Source organism: Nothobranchius furzeri, chromosome 16 (assembly GCF_043380555.1).
Source record: "Nothobranchius furzeri strain GRZ-AD chromosome 16, NfurGRZ-RIMD1, whole genome shotgun sequence".
Lineage (NCBI taxonomy): Eukaryota > Metazoa > Chordata > Actinopteri > Cyprinodontiformes > Nothobranchiidae > Nothobranchius > Nothobranchius furzeri.
The window spans coordinates 32,106,567-32,120,901 of NC_091756.1; the positions used below are offsets into that span (position 1 = coordinate 32,106,567).

The following is a 14,335-nucleotide window of genomic DNA, read 5'->3' on the forward strand; positions in this document are numbered from 1 at the left end:
AGTTACAGTCAAATGTAAGGTCATGGCGTCACGCCAGCATTCACCATGGCATCAAAGCCCCTCCCTTTCTGGAAAGCTATCAGATCTGAATGGTCTTTAAAACATCATGAAGACACTGTATGACCTGAGTGTCATTTTCATTAAATTAGAGGGGACAAATATGGGCATTTCACCATAAAACAATAGACTTCCTGTTGTCAGGGGGCGGGGCTTAGGTGATGTCAGCTGTCCACATTGTCGTTGTCTTGAGATGTGGTCAGTGATCACACAGACAAAGTTTGAATTAGATCTGATCATGCACATGGGAGTTATTAAGTCAAGTAATGTCATGGCGAAAGGTCAAAGTTTGAGGCTTAGCCACGCCCACACCTTTATACTTATTTAAAATCCGACGGTTGAATTTTTTCCCCTTTGACTTAAAAGTACATAGCATAAGTTTGAAGGTGATCGGTGTAAAGGGCAACGGGCCATCAATGTCCAAACAACGTGTGCGAAAACCACTAAATCGAGTACTTGGACCAAAATGGCCGACCTCCTGTGCAAAATTGCGCTTGGCTCCAAGAGACTTTTTTGTAGGGCCAGAGACCCTACATGAGTGTACCAATTTTCGTAATCCTCAGTCAAACCTTGTCTTGGGGCTGACAGTTTTAATGGTCCTAGGGGGCGCTATTTCAGAATATAGGCCACGCCCACAAATCTCAGATGCCCATTTCTATTGGGGGTCAGACTAGGATCACTCACCAGACATTTTGTGGCGATGTCACGATAATTGAAGAAATGAGAGGCAAACGTATTGCCATGGCGTGATGGCGAATTTCGCCATGCTCCCAAAGCCCCGCCTTTTTTCAAAACCTGCCAGTACTGTAGACCAAGTGACCTCAACTTGTCAGCTGCTATTTACCAGAGATTCCAGGTGATTGGGTAAAAGGAGTCCAATAGGGAGCTGTGAAAAAAAGAGTGGCGTGGCGAAAGGTCAAAGTTTGAGGCTTAGCCACGCCCACACCTTTATACTTATTTAAAATCCGACGGTTGAATTTTTTCCTCTATGTCTTAAGAGTATATAGCAGAAGCTCGAAGGCGATTGGTGAAAAGGGCGACGGAGCATCACTCTCCAAACAACGTGTGTGAAAACCACTAAATCGCGCACTTGGACCAAAATGGCCGACTTCCTGTGCGACTTTGCACTTGGCTCCAAGAGACTTTTTTGTAGGTCCTGAGACACCACATTAGTGTACCAAATTTCGTAATCCTCAGTCAAAGCATGGCTTGGGGCTGACAGTTTTAATGGTCCTAGGGGGCGCTAATACAGAAAATAGGCCACGCCCACAAACTTAAGCTGACCTTTTCTATTGGGGGTCAGACTAGGATCACTCACAACAATGGTCGAGGTGATATCACGATAAATGAAGAAATGAGAGGCAAACGTATTTCCATGGCGTGATGGCGAATTTCGCCATGCTCCCAAAGCCCCGCCTTTTTGCAAAACCTTCCAGTACTGGAGACCAAGTGACCTCAACTTGCCTGCTGCTATTTACCAGAGATTCCTGGTGATTGGGTAAAAGGAGTCCAATAAGGAGCTGTGAAAAAAAGAGTGGCGTGGCGAAAGGTCAAAGTTTGAGGCTTAGCCACGCCCACACCTTTATACTTATTTAAAATCCGACGGTTGAATTTTTTCCTCTATGTCTTAAGACTATATAGCAGAAGTTTGAAAGTGATTGGTGAAAAGGGCGACGGAGTATCACTCTCCAAACAACGTGTGTGAAAACCACTAAATCGCGCACTTGGACCAAAATGGCCGACTTCCTGTGCGACTTTGCACTTGGCTTCAAGAGACTTTTTTGTAGGTCCTGAGACACCACATTAGTGTACCAAATTTCGTAATCCTCAGTCAAAGCATGGCTTGGGGCTGACAGTTTTAATGGTCCTAGGGGGCGCTATTTCAGAAAATAGGCCACGCCCACCAGATGTTCACATCAGATCTTTTGGGGGGCCGGACTAGGATCACTCACAAGAAGTTTCGTGACGATATCTTTGGAAATGACGAAATGAGAGGCAAACGTAAGGCCAAGGCGGTACGCCTGAATTCGCCGCGCCGCCACAGCCCCGCCCTCTGCCGAAAACTCCCATAAAGTGACGCCAAGCAACCCCCACTTGTCTTGAGTTACCAGCTACAAATTTGTGGTGATTAAGTGAAATGGGGCAATTTGGGACCTTTCACAGTAAAACTTGATCTTTTTGGTCCTGAGGGGGCGGGGCTTGTGTGATGTCATCATCCGACCATTCAATTTACTTTGTGGGTGGATGACGAATGACCACAGAAAGTTTGGTAACTCTATTCCATTCAGTTATGAAGTTATAGCAATTTAAATATTTTTGGCGAGTAGTCAAACTTCGAGGCCTGGCTCCGCCCCTTCAACATATACGAAAACTCAGAATCCTTATCTCATTTTGTTCGCCCATCCCTTCTGAGCAATTTTACACAATTTTTGAGACGATCGTGCGAAAAATGATCGAGCAATCCAATCAGAAACGGACCCTAAAAACGGCAAAAACGGCAAAAAATCGCCATTTCAACCCAAAATGGCCGACTTCCTGTTTGATATTGACCATGGTTGCAAGAGACTTTTCTGTGCGGACTGTTGAGTACTACAAGTGTACCAAATTTCATAACTGTACGATAAACTAAGCTTTATGGAGAGGGGTTTTTTTCACTTTGTAGGGGGCGCTGTTCAGCCATTTTCTTTGCGATTTTTTTGGGACCTTTAAAATATCAAATTTTTCACCAGGCCTGACAAGTGTGCAAAATATTGTGAGTTTTGGGGTATGTTAAGGTCCCCAAAAAGCTGTTCAAAGGGGGCACGGAATAACAAAAAATAATTAAAGCTGCAAGCAGCGTCGTTCGGCCCTCGCAGCGAAGCTGCTCGCCCTCCGTCCGCACCCCCTCCACTCCATCCCCGACGCTCTCCAAACCCAGCTCCGCGCCGCTCCTTCCTGGCTGGTAGCCCAGGGCATGTCTGTGGAACAGAAATGTCGACCGCCTCGACACCAGAAACCGCCAACGGTCACCTCGTCTGCACCTCACCCTGATTCAGCATCCCCTCTGAGGCCACCATTATATTACACGTCTCACCACTAGGGCATAGTCAGAGTATCCCTTATCACAGGTGTGGAGGTACATGCAACATGTGTGACAAAGGCGCAGCAATCAATTTCTAACTCTTTTACAGAAGATCATTTTGCTGTTCACATGACGTTGTATGTGTGTGTGTGTGTGTGTGTGTGTGTGTGTGTGTGTGTGTGTGTGTGTGTGTGTGTGTGGGGCTGAAGCTGTGGCTGAGTAGCAGCAGGCCGAGAGACTGGCATCCCAAGGTCCGTCCTGTTCCTTAAAACCTTGTCCAGGACAGCAGCAGAAAAGCCAGCAGAGGGGCCAGGAGGAGTATTGGAGCCAGAAGAAGCAGCTATCGGACTGGCAGGGGATGCAGAAGCAGAGGGATCAGCAGGAGCAGGAGAACCATCAGCCGCTGTAGAGCAGGAGCCTTTGGCAACGTCCTGGTCGCTGCAGCTCCTATTGTTGGTTGCTTTGAGATGAGGGAGTCTAAAAAGACCACAAAAGCTTTGTAGTGTGTGTTGTTTAAGCTTGGAAGGTGCAAATTAGATTTGTTCTGCCCCATACCTTCCACAGATTTACAAGCAGCCATTATCTCTGCATCATCATCCAGCCACGACAGAGGGTGTCTCTGGGAGGGGCGTGATTCCTCCTGCTGAGCAAACAGGAAAAGCATCAATTAAAGACTTAGTTAACTTGAAAATTTTACTAATTATTAGTGATGGGTCCAGCAACACCGACACACCGGCGCATGTGTCAAGCTCATGGAGCGAAACCTGTGTCGATCAGTGTCGATGCGTGTGTTGCTTTAAGAAAAAGTCACGTGACCAACACTGCTGCTGTGTCGCTCATTGCCGAGGCGCCAAACTGTGTTTATAAGGTATCGACTCTGCATCTGTCAACGGGATGAGTCGCCGCGAAAAAATTACCATTTCAAAGATAAAACAAGACATCCCTCTTTACATCAAGAAAATGGAGCCAGAGAGGAAAAGAAAAGTTTCTGCTGTATGGGATCATTTTGATCTTTTAACAGCAAATAAGGTACGTGTTTGTCTTTCCTTGTTTCTGCGCATCTGTCAGAGTTGAAAACAGCAATGTGACTGACTCTCAGTGCAAATTATTTATTTAATTTAATTAGGTTAAATGTCGGATCTGCTCAGCCGAGTTGTCTTATACAAATAAGAGCACTTCCTCAATGCTGAGACATTACAGAGTCAAGCATGAAAACGAAGAGGAAGCAAAGAACGAACACAGGTAGACCAATATAGACACTGGGCATGCTTTGTCACAGTTGTTTTACTAATATATGTTTTATTATTTTGAAATCTAGAATCTAGGAAGATTGCTCTGGACCAAGCAGTCCTGAATTTTATTATAAAGGACTGCCAACCCCTGAGTATTGTGGAGAGTGAGGGGTTCGGGGGTTGATTCAGGCCCTTGATCCATCTTACGCTTTGCCAACCAGAAAGGTTTGTATACACAATGTCTCAGATAGCTGCTGTTACTCAAGTAATATATACAGTGCTTAACAAATGTATTAGACCATCGTCTGATTTAAGGTTTATGACACAGCAAACAAAAATAAACACTTGTGATTCAAATATCATGCATGCTTGAATAATTTCTGTCCGGTGTGTCAGCTCACATTTGGGTATAAAACTGGATTCAGTTTTAAATTCCTACCTTCTATTCAACAGGGCAAAACACAGAGAACTTCATAGCTGGATGTTTTTCTTGCTTTAATGACAGGTGGTCTAATTAATGTGTTGAGTACTAGACTAATTTGATTTTGATTCATTTTCAGACGGTTAAGGAAATGATGGCCAAAAAGCATGCGGAGGAACTCGAACGAGTAAAAAGGGAAGTACAGCAAGCTGTGGCAGTGAGTATAACAGCTGACATGTGGACCTCCTTGAACATGGAGGCTTAGCTCTTACCTGTCACTACATCAATGATAATATGCAGTTGTGTACATCTGTGTTGGGAGTCAAACACTTTCCACAAAGTCACACTGCTGACAATCTGGCCCAAGTCAAAAGGGGCATGATGGATGACTGGGCCATAACAAATAAGGTAAGGTGTCTTGTGACCGACGCAGCACCAAACATGATAGCAGCAACACGAACTCTTCAAATTCGACATTCAATCTGCATTGCACACAAACTAAATTTAATAGTCAAAAAATCCTGTGATCAGATCCCTGAACTTTCATCCATAAGACACAACTCTAGGCAGATTGTATCATTCTTCAGATCCAGCACCACAGCAAAAGAGAAGCTAGCTCAAGTGCAGCAACAGATGGGACGGCCCACCTTGAAACTTGTCACTGAGGTACCAACACGTTGGAACAGCACATATCAGATGCTGTCATGGCTACATGATGAGAAAGAACCAGTGTGGGTATCTCTTGCCTCTCCAAACAGATTGAACTCCACTCACAGCTGATGAGCTCAACATCTTAAGGGAAGCACTTCTTGTGCTGGCCCCTTTCCATCAGGCCACAGTGGAGTTGTCTGAGGAGAGGAGAGTTTCAGGATCAAAGGTCATCCCGATGATGAAAATGCTAAATTGTGCACTTGAGCGGAACTCTTTACATCTACACACACAAGCAGCCACACGTCTCCATGACCAACTTAGACGTCGCGTCACAGACACTGCTTCCAATCTGGAGTCATTAAGTGTGTTGACCCTATCAACACTTTTAGACCCCAGATTTAAAACACTTGGATTTCGTAGTTCCTCCAAGTGTAGTGAGGCTGTCAATCGCCTGAAAATGGAGTGTGCTGCAGTAATTGGTCACACAACATCTGAGCCACAGCCTGGACCTTCATTAGAGCAGTTACCCACTTCAGGCAAGTTGTTCAGTATTATCAGTTTATTTTCACATTTGTTTTGTTGCTAACAAAAACTAAAACTTCTATGTATTTTTTATTATTTCAGATAATCTGTGGCAGCAGCTTGATGAAGAGGTTGGCAGACAAACCACCAATGCAACAGCTGACTCGATCATTGAGGTCCAGCGCTACTTAGCAGAGGGAAACATTTCAAGACAAGAAGATCCATTAACATACTGGGGAAACCGGAAGACATCCTACCCACACCTTTTCCACCTGGCTTTACGGTTTTTGTGTACCCCAGCTTCTTCTGTGCCCTGTGAACGTGTGTTTTCGAAAGCTGGTGAAATAGTGTCCAAAAAACGTAATAGACTAAATGCCAACACATTGGATAAACTTATTTTTCTTAATAAAAATTTATAAAAATAAAAAAAACTTGAGTCAATGACACTGAAATGGGTAATATCACATTCACAGCACTGTCACTTTAATTGTCACTTGGTATCATTCACAGAATATTTTGAGGTGTATAGATTTTAAATTTAGAAGTTTAAAATAATAACTTATGAAGTAGGCCTACAATAGCTTACAGTGTATACAAGTATGATTAGGTCATTGAATCAGCGTCTGTTGTGTCTCCAGTATGTTGCCTGCAATGATATTTAAAGTCCAGTAGGTGTCATTATAGAGCAAAACAGCAGCACTGTGTCGACACAGTTTCAATACTATTTGGGGAATGTGCTGAAACGCTTCATGAGGCTTCATCTACCCATCACTACTAATTATGTTTAAGGCTAGAAATAATTTACTGCCAACTAATCTACAAAGGTCCTTTGTTTTGATCCCAAAAAATGAATAGAAAGAAACCAGAGTTTAAAAGGTTATTTGTTCGTACTACATTAAAGCAAATGTGTATGTTAACATATGGTGTGAAATTATGGAATAACCTGGATGATGAATTAAAAAAATGTACAAGTACTGGTCAATTCAAAAAAATGTATAAAGATAAAAGGCAAAAATCGTATGATTTGGTGGGTTTAGGATGGAGGATTAATGTTTTAGTAGTGATATTATTTGTGGAAGTAAGAGAGCGGTTTAATTTTTGTGTATAAGGCTATTTTGTACTTTTTGTTATTTATCTTGTTAAAGGGGGTAGGTCATATAAGATTTTTTCTTCTTCCTCCCCCTATTTCACTCGAATGCTTATATTCTAATTTGAAGTTTGTATATTTAAACTTTTGAGTGAAATAAATTATTGAATTGAATAAACAGGGAGCCCAGTGTGCGCCCCCCAGTGGAGGGTTAAGGTATTTATATTGTGCCATATCACACACCATGGTTGGCGAAAGAAGAAGTAGTTCTTGCTGAAAACGCTGAAAAGTAGCGGGGGCGTTCCTCAAACCGAACGGCAACACGGTGTACTGGAACAGGTTATCTGGAGTGACGAAAGCAGACACTTTAGATGCAAAAGGAGTTAGCGGCACCTGCCAATAGCCTTTTAGAAGATCTAGTTTAGTAACAAATGTAGCTGAACCCACACTATCCATACAATCCTCTACACGAGGCAAAGGAAACAAATCTGGGACGGTTTTTGCATTTAACTTGCGGTAGTCAGTAACAAACCTATATGAGCCATCAGGTTTATTTTCCAGTAAACATGGTGACCTCCAGGAACTGGTGCTGGGCTTTGCTAGGCCATGTTCTAAGATAACAATGGTGGCAATGGAAGCTAACATATCAAGCTAACGTTATCTTAAACAGTTTATTTAACTGCTGGAGCAGATTTAAACGATGATGCCTCACACTTAGATCGTTGTCGCTGGTTTCATCTTCACCCAATCACCCGTCGCATTTAGTAAAGTGAAGCCAAACTTTAGAGCGCGCTCATGTTCTTCTAGTCGGAATTTTGGAGTTCCGAGGAGAAAGCGAATGCACCATTAGTGAAACGGAAGCTAACAAATCAAGCTAACGCTATGTTAAACATTTTATTTACCTACCGGAGCAGATTAAGATGAGGATGTCTCACTTAGATTGTTGTCGCTGGTTTCACCATGCTGCTGTTTACAACTCGCTCGCAGCGACCGATGACATAACGCTCTTGCGCATGCGCAGCTGTCTAGGCAAGTTCTCGTTATGAAGGACGGGTACCGTAACGAGGCACTGTTTCAAATGAAGTGAATCGGTGCTCGTTCGGTACTGTGGAATTTGGTTGTTACCTTAAAAAGTACCGAATTCGGTACTCATCCCTAAACATTTATTTACTTTTTCGTTTTCCTCCGCCAGTCTCATAAATAACTGTGTCCTCCTGCAACGATCTCGAGGAGCAACAGACATCAATAACAACGCAATAAAAAGTCTGACGTGTTGTGTAAAAACTTCTATTTTTAGCACATTTTTAGGTACGACGTGTTGCTACCAGACGCACAGTGTGAGCTGAAACTGAGTGCTACAAACGGAAAAGTCGCACAGCGTTCGCAGAATATATAGCGGACCCCCGAGTCGGCTTGCAGAAGTGACATTTACACGTGGATGTTTCCTGGTCAGGTGCTGCAGCATGGTGGAATGTGGTGTTGTGGTAGGCTACCATCCTTTGACCCCTTTAAAGATTACAATTAATTTGTGGATCCATCTAATCTTCACCCTTCTCTCTCACACCCCCCTGAGCAGACCGTACCTCCAGTGGAGTGAGCACTACAAGTGAATTATCATTACTCCACTGATCCTCCTGTGGAGTACTTTTTGTGTATCCCGCTTGTGAATAAATCTTCTTTAAGTTAATCTGTTTGTCTCTGGGTCAGCTAATTTGAGTCCATCATTATTCATTATGACACAGTTTTAACTCACCACTGTGTGAGGGTTGTTTTGTTGACTTCTGGCAACTGTATGGTAGTCTCCTCCATGATTGTGATGTTGTTCAGGATGCACTCTCTAATGTGCTTGTAAGTACGAATGATGAGGGTCCACCTTGAAAATGTCACACCTTCCACTGTCTTTGGGTTTGGGTAAGCCATGCAGAGCTGGACAAAAAGGGCTTCAACAATCTGGTTGCAATCCGGCTACTGTCCAGGAATGCGTGCTCCAGAATAGAACCTAGGAGGACAAAAGTAAGAGAAATGGACTGAGGCAAGATCTGTAGAAGAATATGCATCAGTGGCTGAACAGCTGTGAGCAATATACCGTTTTGTCGACTCAACGCCTGGTGCAACGATTTTTTTTGTTGCTCTAAAATGGCCTTTGTTCAGGGTTGTTTGGTGGCGTGGTTAAAAAACGGTGCGCTCCTTTTTGTGTTCTGACAATCTTTTCCAAAGAGCGACAATGTTATTGGAGTCTTCAAGGGTGAGAGCCAGGCTGTGCTCTCTCAGACTGAAGAGTGCTTCAGTCAAATTCTGCACAGCTCTGAAACCTTATGTGTTGTTGGGGCTAACGGAGTCCTAAATGATGTTTGTCACGTATTTATAAGAAAAGAAATGGGCAAAAGTAGCCAAATCATATCTAACTTACCTGTCTCCTTGATGTCCCTGGAGCAGGTGTCATCAGAGTGGAAATCAGGCAGCCTTGATGGAGATGCAGCTAAACATAAATATCAAAACCTTTTATTAAACACACACACACACACACACACTTTCAGACACAGGTTCATAGAACAAAATTAATCAGTAACCTGGTTCTAAAGTCACTTATGTCATGTGACTTTACATAATAAAAGAATCCATCTTGACTTTCCCATCTATGTGATATTTGGGCATGAACATCACTCACTTTCTTTCATTGCATCCACAGGAGCATGTTTAACTTCTACAGATGCTATCTCTAGGAAGGGTTCAGATGCAGGTGATGTCAAGAAGTCATATGAACAGGCAGGTTGAGGAGTCTGGAGCATGGTTTCCAAAATGGGAACTGTCAGATCCACAAAATCCTCAGACTCTTCAAAGCCCTCATCTTCTGCCACAGCTACGTCCTCTGTCCCCAATGCTGCATTTGCCACTCTGCGGTCCTCAAGAACATCTCCTGTTTGGTCGTAGATATACTTGACCCCAATGTGTTTCCCTGAAAGCAATGAATCAAAAATTAACTTTAACTTTAATTAACGTTTGTTTAACTGTAAGTCACTGTCACGACACAATTTCAGCAAACAAACACATTGTTGACTTTTAATTAGCTAGCATGAAATATTAATCTAATCAGAGCTTGGTCAAAGCTGAACTTCGTCTCCTCTGACTCGTGCATCAGCTCAGGTAACACACCTGTGTACGCCTGTGGCCCTGTGTAATTCACACAGCTCTTCCCGAGAACTTCCTGTGACAGCTGGTTTGCAGCATGCCTCAGGAGGCCGCTTTAGGGGTGAGGCTCTGATCTCCCTTCTGCTGGCATGGTCTTCGTTCTACCTGGCCAGGCCATCCAACAGATACGCTTGAAAAAAGGTGTCACTTGCCAGCAGTGGCGGCTGGTGAAAAATATTTTTGTTGGGGCTGTGCTATTTTTTCTTTTAAACAAACTTGTGTTTTTTTGAGTTTTGTGCACAACTTCACTATTTCTTGAATTAAGCACAGCTCTTTTATTTCCTGTCTTACATTATTGGACAAAGGGATTAATCCACGTATGTCTGACTATTGGCACACTGCCTTGCGGACCAAGGTTGAAAAATACTGCATTAAATTGCACATAAAATAACATGACCATATATGGTCCACATCCACATTACTGTTTGTGAAACTAACAAACTGGAGAATTTAATCAGAATAATATTAAATAAACAAGTATGTACCTGATCTTTTGCATACTGTTGGTGAAGCTCTGGATGACCTCTGTGATGGAGACAGAGTCAATGTTCCTCTTCTGCAGCTGGTTGAACAGCATGTCCACATGTGGCATGATCTTGTGACACAGTGCCAGCAGAAAGCCGAAATCTTCTTCCAGCATTGTCACAAAGCCTCCTGCCTCTCTCTCAGTGACTGGATCAAAGTCATCCGAGTCTCTGATCATCTGGAAACATCTGAGGAGGTCATCCTTGTGCTCATACACTGTGTTGACAACTCTCTCTTGGACAAAATGTGCCGTTCTGATCCACTTCTTCATTGTGTTTATTCACTGCAAGCCTGCGTCCCTCGTCTTTAGCTGCATGGCTATGTTAGCTCTGCCTAGCATAGCTAGCTTCACCGTGTTGTCCATGTGTGACCGGGATAACTCATGTTTCTTCACCTTCTCAGAAAAATGTTTCATGTCCGTAACTCCTGACTCAATCCATGCCTCATCTGTCACAGTCGTTTGGAAAGCAAAATAACGCATTAGCGTGATTGCATCCAGCTAGCCAAGCCTTCCCGAAGCCTCGTGTGTACAGTTTACCTCTCTCCTCCTCCTGCTGGCTTATCTTTACGTCGGGCTGATCTGGTCCAAGCTCTTTGATATTAAGTTTTTCCACCATAGTTTTCCTCTTGAACGGATATTGGAGAAGAGACCGAACTGAATTCATTGGCTGCTGAGATCCGGTATCCATGCTGCTGCTGGTAGTAGGCGCACTGGCGTCCATGTTTGTTACGTCTGCGTGATGACCGTGACGAGTGAAGGCCAAAAACGTGCTGGAGTCGAGAATCTCCGAGTTCTACCGAGCACTAACGAAAGCCTTTGGCGGTAGCTCTATAGCCCATCATCATCAAAGCTGAGTCCACGTTTCTTCGGCTTCGTGAGGGGGCGGTCTCATGTAAAACCGAAACCATACATGGATGTAACATGGTCTGTCGTTCAAGAAACTGATTGGTTTATTTTGAAATTTCCGAGTCTGGCTTACTGATTGGACGATAGTACATTGTGTTTTGAATAAACTTCAATCTAATTGGGAGTTTTTTTCCACGTGATGTTTTCCATCCCGCCGATTGGCTCACAGTTTGGCTATATATGTGTCATTTGAACTGCATCTAACGTCTTTTTTAGTAAGACTTCTCTGAGTGCACACGTACGTTTGTTTGGATCTTTACCTGTTGCGTTTCTTGTTCATTTGTTTTAGTATGTTTGTTTATTTTTAAGCATTTTTAGTTGTTTTCATCTTGTTCACTTCTTGTCATGGTGAGTAATGAATGCTTTGATAAATAACTTCTTGTCATGGTGAGTAATGAATGCTTTGATAAATAACTTCTTGTCATGGTGAGTAAGGAATGCTTTGATAAATAATTTCTTGTGCAGATCTTTAAGCAAGCAGTTTTATTATTCCTGTGATTTAATTTGGAACCGAGTAAAGCTAACTGGTTGGATGGTGTGGATTCAGTTACACAGAGAGTGAAAGTGTTTGCACAGTGCGCTAAGCTGCCTATCTTTTTTGTTGAGAGATCAGCAGTGTTTGGATCCACAAAGTGTGACTACTTTGATAGTGGAAACTGTGTTTATGGCTTATTTTTGTGCATTTAAAGTTCAACCGCCATTGATAGTTGTTAAAAGTTGTTAAACCTGTGCATATGAAACAAAAAAATAACGCTTTTTGTTATCGATTTATTGTGAAATAACGGAAGGTGTGCTTGCTCCTTTTCCTGTTGAGCGGTTGTGATTTATGTCGATTGAGTGCGTAAGTGCTCCGTGTGTCTCCGCACTGACGCAGAAGAATGTAACGGTTTCAATATTGATTGCTGAAGTATGTTACAAAGTCGTAGACATATTCGTTTTGTGGGTCATTTTTGTCACGTTTTATTTAATAGTCAATACTTGAACATTTTTCTGCATAGCAATAAAGACGTAAATGCTACATGTGCGTTTGAGAAGCAATGGCCCATCCGCCATTTTGAGTGGGTGTTTCAGTCTTCAAATGCAAGGGAACTTGTCCGTCTAACGAATGCAATGTGTTGAATGGCTTCCCATTAAACATGGCTCTGTTTCCGTCATTTTGGGTGGGTTTTTTAACTTCAACGATGTGAGTGGGAACCCATCTAAGATGGCGGTCAGCTGCTACGTCATTTCTTCCTTCAGTCGTGTAGATCAGGGATTCCCAAAGTGTGGTGCGTGCGCGAGCTGCCGCTAGGGGGTGCGCGAGGTGAAAAGTGTAATGGCTGCAGAGCTCAGAGAAGTCATATCGGTATCGCAAAATATTTTTATGCCAGTTTAAATTACAATTTCAGAGGTCATTCTAAAATATTATGGATCATGATAAGGATCTATTGGAGATCTAACCCAACTTTTGGACTGCTCTGCCAGTCACTGTGGCTCAAGCTGAGAGGGGCTTTTCAAAACTTGATCAAGTCATACCTGAGGTCACCTATGTTTCAGGGGCGGCTGACTAACCTGGCTCTGATTAGTATCAATCACTCAGTAGGGGAGCAGATTTCATATGATGACATTATTGATGACTTTGCATGAAGGTTAGGTTTTAATTTTAGTTTGTGTTTTCTGTTCTAAGTGCAATGCTGTAGTGATTATCTTTAGTTTGTTATGTGTGAAATATTTTTGCTATTTAGTAGGACTGCACGATATTAGGAAAACCTGCGATATTCGATAACAGTGCTTAATTTTGCGATACCGATATTACTCACGCTAAATGAACAAATACTAAAGTATGCAGTGTTGATGTCGCCTGGCGTGTGACGTTTGCTCTGGGTTCAAAGCAAACAAAAACTAATGCATGAATTCCATTACAGCATACCATTTTTATTGAAAAAATATGCAGCTGCACCTGCTACTGTATTATCAGCAAAACAACAAACTGCATGCATGCAGTTTCTCAGTGACTTTAAAACATCTCCTCCACCATAAAACTTTTTCTGAAGCTCCAAATACAGAAACACATCCTTACCAGGGTTTTTGAATAATTAAAAAAAAAAAAAAAACAGAAAATAAGTTTAACTGTTAAATAATAGCCAACATCACTTAAATGCAACAGCAAATTCTCTCATAGCTACTGAGCATTTTCTCCACTTATGTGGTTATGATATAAGGCTGTTACTGTAATTGGGAAGTGAACTGTGCTGGGCCAAACTAGGAGAATATTAAGATTTTCTGAGGGAAAGAGAAAAACAATTGTCTACCTTTCAGAAGAGGAACTGGCGAAAAACTACATGGAAAATATTTGAAAACTTTGTTTTTAACCCCAAATTGAACAAGTTTACCTAGATCTCAAAAAGCAGCTCAGATGATGAAACTGCAACTATGATTCTGATAACAAGCTAACAAATTGAACTAGCTCCTCTAAGATAAGCGGCTAGCAGAGCTTCTGACTGACAGTTTATGTGCAGCAGCAAATCAACTATCCTGATTAACAAGGTTATAAAAGCTCATAAATGAAAAATCACTTTGATGTGTGGGGGAACTTTTCCAGGCCCTCTTTAGCAGGGTGGGACTGGGAGGAGAGTGCTGTAGCCTTTTAGCTGGAAGCTAACCGGAGCCTGGGGCTAACGGTGGGTTGGTTCACAGGCACGTG

The 14,335-nt window shown here is 42.6% G+C and overlaps 1 protein-coding gene across 1 annotated transcript in view; it reads left to right on the plus strand.

Moving 5' to 3' along the window:
• Window positions 1-4,248: 4,248 nt before the first annotated feature.
• The window catches only part of LOC129160663 (uncharacterized), a 33,612-nt gene continuing 23,525 nt past the window's right edge, over window positions 4,249-14,335 (plus strand). Inside the window, 3 exon segments of the mRNA XM_070545562.1 lie at window positions 4,249-4,360; window positions 4,437-4,575; window positions 4,911-4,988. The gene's annotated coding sequence lies outside the window, so the exon portion shown is untranslated.